At 34.8% G+C, this 6,608-nt stretch overlaps 1 long non-coding RNA gene across 1 annotated transcript in view; it reads left to right on the plus strand.

Moving 5' to 3' along the window:
* LOC143241011 (uncharacterized) overlaps positions 1–6,308 on the plus strand; it is a 41,179-nt gene extending 34,871 nt beyond the window's left edge. Inside the window, exons 2-3 of the long non-coding RNA XR_013022140.1 lie at positions 4,099–4,236; positions 5,905–6,308. This is a non-coding gene — a long non-coding RNA (uncharacterized LOC143241011). The remainder of the gene's footprint in view (positions 1–4,098; positions 4,237–5,904) is intronic.
* Positions 6,309–6,608: the final 300 nt, after the last annotated feature.

Here is a 6,608-nt window from a genome sequence, read left to right on the forward strand (position 1 = left end):
CCAAGAGTTGGTGGTGGGTGGTGATGACTAGTCGTCTTCCCTCTAGTCTTACACTGCTAAATTAGGGACGGCTAGCGCAGACAGCTCTCGTGTAGCTTTGTGCGAAATTCAAAAACAAACAAACAGTATATTTGATTTTTGTTTCGGAACTTGAAAGTAAAAACGTTGTGTGTAAATATCTATGAAACAAGTAATAAAACGTTTCTTAGTCTTGACTGTGCTGTTCGTACAAAAAGAGCCCAAGAGGTCAGGCTCAGGTCAGTATGTTTTTCATGAAACAGAAGGATGCAGGTCATTATAGTCTCAATATTTAGGTCACCGTTTTGTAATTGACATCTGTTGATATATGTATATTTCTTTATTACTTGAGTTGGCTCCTGACAGCGTAAACGTAACGCGTGGTTTGCGACGTTGTAGGTTCTATTAGTATCTTCCATTTTCTAGGCTTTTAAATTAAACTAAATGATGGGTAAAGAAATGTGAAATTTTCTAAACAAGTATGTCAAAACCAGGATAATTACAGTGGTAAATAATGAGAAGTGACATGAATGTGAGGCTGGAAGAGAAATAAATAATCCTTAGAAAACAATGACCGACTGTTAAGCCTAAAATTGTTGAAGGGAATTAGGGGCTGCGTTATTTCAAAATAATAAAACACGCCCCAAAGTCTGCATCACAACAAATACACAAAATTGTTAGTGGAAAATTACTTCTTCGTTTTAGTGCTAGTTATACGTCCGTCCGTTAAACATAAGTGTACGAATTTTATTCCTTTTCTAACAATAATGAAGAGTGGAGCTCAAGAGAGCTCGGGGTGGTTTTTGTAAATCACTAGAACAATAAAAACTCCTTTGTTGTAGGACAGCGTCATGAACTTAGCGTTCATTCTCCTTGGTTTCTGTATGTAGGTTTGTTGTAGGATGACTTAAATATATTTAACAACGATTTGTACTTAGTTGCTCAACGACAGAGAGTGTGAAAGTTTGAAATTCGTCAAAGAGATGGTTCTCTTGTACCCAAGTTCTATATCCAACAAGCTCTTGAGTTATAGAGATGGTTCTCTCGTACCCAAGTTCTATATCCGACAAGCACTTGGGTTATAGAGATGGTTCTCTCGTACCACTTGGGTATCGAGGTTTTTTGTAGCATAACTTTCTTGTAATATATTTTAGGTAAATTAAAGAAAGGTTTCGTATTTTTATTTTGGACTATCCTATGTAGCATCTTCTAACTGGTTTGTTTTGTGTCTATTGTGGGGGATACAACCCCGGATTTTAGCGTTGTGTGTCCGTAAACTAACCGCTGTTGTAACTGGTACAGTCTTTCTTATTATATATTATATGATAGCTACGTTTTCTTATTCTGACCGCAGTGCCTTTAAATAAACTAATACAACTCTACTAAATGTTTTTATTTTTATTATTTTCATTTTTTTTATTTGTTGTTTCAACTTATTTTAACGATTTGACATCGGATTTGTCTCTCACCAGCCCGACACAACTGATTTAGTCTCTACTTAATATTTGACTTGATTTCTAAATTTTGGTTAGGTTTAAACACCGGTTTCGTCTCTCACGAACCTAACGTAACTGATTTAGCTTGTAATTAATTTATAACTCTCTAATTCTTTAATATGGCTTTTAAATTATTTTTAGATGTAAACACCGGTTTCGTCTATCACCAACCCAACATAAGTGATTATAATATCTATTTATTATATAATTCTTTAATTTTTGAGTCGGTTTTTAAAATTCTGTTTTAAGTCTAAACACCGGTTTCAACTCACATCAACCAGACATGAATCATTAATATCCGATAGTAACTGAGAGGTTTTATCAATAATCTAACTTTACGAAATGTTTGTTATGGTTAATCTAAGTGTATAAACCGCTTTCAATTATTAACGTTATTATTTTTATGTTTGACGTCACGTAGGCAAAGCATTAAGTTAATTTCAAGCGAAACCACAGTTTTACTTGGCATTGAAGAAATTGTTCTTTTTCAGGGATTAATATACTTATAAAAATAAATTTCCATTGAATCTATATTTTATGTTAATAACAAAAGTAAATCTCTGTTATATCTCTGTTTTTATCGTTATAACTGATATAATCTGTTATATCCGTATTATTATGTTTATGACAAATACAGTCTATTATGTCTATAGCACAAATAACCTATTACATCCATATTTATGTTTATAACAAACACATCTATTTTTATATACATATATTTATGTTTATAATAAATATAGTCTATTATGTCTATATCAAAAACAGTCTATTATATCCGTATGTTTATGTTTATAACAAAAATAGTCTATAATATCGATGTTTTTTAACGTTTATAACATAATTAAAAGTCTGTTCATTCCTTTCCTTCTTAGATTAAATACTATAAAAATGTCTTGATTACCTGTATTGTACTGAAGTTTCCAGAAAAAGAATGAATAATTCACTCCTTCATTTCTACGTATCGGAAAAATTCGTAAAATTTCTTATAGTTTATAAATGGATAAAAATAAAACAAAACGGGTCATGAAGTGGGGTTGTTGTGTTGTCACGCTTTGTGACGAGTCAGGTATTGCACGAGAACTGTATTTGTTGTAATTCTGGAAATCTAGGTACGAGGTAGTAAGGAGCTTCTATAAATGTCTAACAGAGAAAAAAATGTGTTAACACAGAGACCAGCAAACATAAAGAAAACTAAGAGGACGGGTAGTAATGATATTGGCTTTTCTAAAGTCATGTCGCCAAAGCGTTACCATTTCATGGAGTCAGTCTATGACCTGTTTACTCGTAATGCGTCTACCTACCAGCTATTGAAACATGAAGCATTCAGATCTTTCGTACGTATGATATTATTAAATTCCTTTCCAAATATTGGAAAAAGACAATTGAAGTTCAGCCACGTGTACGACCTGTGTGAAAAGGTTGAAAATTTGTCATTTTTACTATCACAAATGGCCTACATCGTATCGTAGAGTAAGTTGATAAGCCTCAACTTTAGTCAGTTCATAATTTAATTAGTAATAGAACCGTGTAATTTTTCTTACTAATTTGCTCTGACAAAGCAGGGCGGCAACTAGAAGGTGACTTCAAACCAGGAAGAGAGAAAAGACTATATAAAGTCTCTCGCGATAACCAGCCATCCGACATATTAGCAAAACAAGGCCTAACAACATGGATCAGAAACCGGTGAGTTGTATTCTACTTTCAGTTTCAAGACCTAAATCTAACAACAACAAAATACTATTGTGCGATCGTGTTTTAGACTTCAAGTCTCTATTCCGATGACTAGTTTTATCTTCTATATTAAATATTGGGCTTTTTAATCAAAGACCAAACACATCACTTCGAAGATTTGTTGTTTTTCAACAGAGAGAAAAAAAAGACTATTTTTTTTAAGATTTTGAAGTATGGCGTCATTGTAATGAGTTAATTAGACATAACTTGCATGTAGTTTGTTTAATTATATAACTTTTGTTTATAGTTAAGCGCAAAGCTACTCAATGGGCTATCTGTGCTGTGTTTAACTCGGGTATCGACCTGGCTTTTTGCGTTAGAATCTTTTATACTTATCTCTGGACCACTAGGGGGCCTAATTCTTGCATTCTTTTCATTTCTGATTTGCTTAAACTTTTGAGATGACCACACAAGATTTATAAAAATGCAGGTGGGAAATTCTGTTATTCTTTTTATTCAGGTATATTTTTTCAAATGTCAACGGTCAAAGAATAACAGTTCTTCTAAAAAAAATCCCAATCTACACAGTTACAAAGGTTATAATTTACTCTCACGAAGCTTATTTGCTGTTATCATGGTTTATTTTCTATCTTCATATTTCTATCCTCATTTTCGGTTTCCCAGTTTTGAAGTTATTTAGAAATGTACCACCTACCACTATCCATCAACTTTAGTTTAATAATGGTCAGATATTCTTGAACCCAGACGACTGAGTTTAAATAAACCACTCGTACACAGAAAACATGCTGGCTAACTTACAGATATATTATTCACATATTGCAGTTTGTTTGTTTTTCTCACTGGTTGATCCAAGTATTTTAATCTCATTAGTTAATTTGGTTATCTCTTCCAGATTATGTTATTGATGTTTTTTTTACTGATGACTGTGATGGCAGACAGTGGCTCCAAAACTGATCACTAGAATCCAGATGATCTTAAAGCTGATGCGACAGGATACGGAAATGGTGGGGGAGATACCATTACTATCCAGGTAAGATAATCAGTGTCGACACGAGTTCCACACAACTCAACTATCTGATAAACAAAATATCGTGTTTGTTTGTTTGTTTGTTTCGGATATTCAAACAAAGTTGCAAAGGTCTATTTGAGATAGCCATCCCGAACTTCGAACTGATAATCCAGTGGGAATATAGGTAGTAAAGTAACAATACTCACCTCCAGCCATTTAGTTACTCTAATTGAATAGTGTGATTTTATCATATTTTTTACTGCCCCAAACTCATTGCGCGATTTTGTGTCAACGGGTTTCGAACCATTAACTCTGGGATCCATAGTTGGTAAGCTTATAACTAGGTCAGGTTGGGCTTCTAAATGTAATGAGTACTAATAGTTAAACCCGAAAATCAGTATAAATCTTACAACTTAAATAAACAAAACATTAAAGAAATGACTTTATAAGACTTCATTGTGTACTCGTAATCTGAGGGTCACATGTTCGAATCTCCTTCACACCAAACATGCTCGCCCTTTCAGCTGTGAGGGCGTTATAATGTGATGGTTAATCCCACTATTCGTTGGTAAAATAGTAGCCCAAAAGTTGGCGGTTGGGTGGTGATGACTAGCTGTCTTCCATCTAGTCTTACACTGCTAAATTAGAGACGGCTAGCGTAGATAGCCCTCGTGTAGCTTTGCGCGAAATTTAAAAACAAACAAACAAACAATCATTGTTTACTCTTACTATTTTATCCATCCGTACATATTGTAAAAGGTAACCGTTCTGTTTCTTCACACGTATTTGCTTACACCGATAACTTACTGCATACTAGGATGAGCTGCGAACTGCATGTTTCAGCTATGTGAACACAAACAACACCATGATGAGCTACGAACTGCATCAACAGGAACCAGAGTGACATCGGCTGAGAACTACATTAACGTGGACTACACTAACATCAGCTTAGAGCTGCATCAACATGAACCATACCACCATCAGCTGAGAACTATATTAACATGGACTACACTAACATCAGCTTAGAGCTGCATCAACATGAACCATACCACCATCAGCTGAGAACTATATTGGCATGGACTACACTAACATCAGCTTAGAGCTGCATCAACATGAACCATACCACCATCAGCTGAGAACTATATTAACATGGACTACACTAACATCAGCTTAGAGCTGCATCAACATGAACCATACCACCATCAGCTGAGAACTATGTTAACATGGACTACACTAACATCAGCTTAGAGCTGCATCAACATGAACCATACCACCATCAGCTGAGAACTATATTAACATGGACTACACTAACATCAGCTTAGAGCTGCATCAACATGAACCATACCACCATTAGCTGAGAACTATATTAACATGGACTACACTAACATCAGCTTAGAGCTGCATCAACTTGAACCATACCACCATCAGCTGAGAACTATATTAACATGGACTACACTAACATCAGCTTAGAGCTGCATCAACATGAACCATACCACCATCAGCTGAGAACTATATTAACATGAACCACATCGAAGTTTCTTCCTCATCTTCTGCTCGTCAACGACACCAGTTTGTGCACGCATTTGTTTATCTATTTAAAATTAAAAATTAAATATTATACTGGTAGAAAACTGATGTTTCAAAAAGATAATTTATAATACAAATTGAACTGTGTCTTTATTTTAACAGGCTATTCCAGTTTCTACAGGAGGATACAGTGGAACAGGTGGCTACAGGGGAAGAGGAGGGGGCTTCGGTGGAAATAATAATGTTATACTAGCAATCCTCGCAGTTCCCTTACGGTTACAGAACACTGGGGGGCAAGGCGGGGCAAAAAGTGGAGGAGGAAGCTCCAAAGCAAGTGGAGGATATAGACCCTGGTGGTTTTGAAAAGGTTAACTGAACTGAACGAGTTTAGAAACATGTTTGTTTGTGATAGTTAGTAATAAAACAAACCTGTGGTTGAGTTTGTCAAGCTACAACAAAAGAACAATAGATAGATACAAAACTAACTATAGATGTTCCAAACAATACCGCTATCTGCAGCCTTGTTTGGATAATAAAAGAGAGTATTTGGACTACAAAAGACTAGTAGTTACTGTTTGAATAGCAAAGGGAAGCTTAAGAAACAGTAGAAGTTACTGGTCACATCTAAACTGATGTATATACAATAAAGAATAGTTTAAGAAACAGTAGAAGTTACTGGTCACATCTAACCTGATGTATATACAATAAAGAATAGTTTAAGAAACAGTAGAAGTTACTGGTCACATCTACACTGATGTATAAACAGTAAAGAATAGTTTAAGAAACAGTAGAAGTTACTGGTCACATCTATACTGATGTATAGACAGTAAAGAACAGTTTAAGAAACAGTATAAGTTACTGGTCAC

Source organism: Tachypleus tridentatus, chromosome 13, assembly GCF_004210375.1.
Source record: "Tachypleus tridentatus isolate NWPU-2018 chromosome 13, ASM421037v1, whole genome shotgun sequence".
Taxonomy (NCBI): Eukaryota; Metazoa; Arthropoda; class Merostomata; order Xiphosura; family Limulidae; genus Tachypleus; species Tachypleus tridentatus.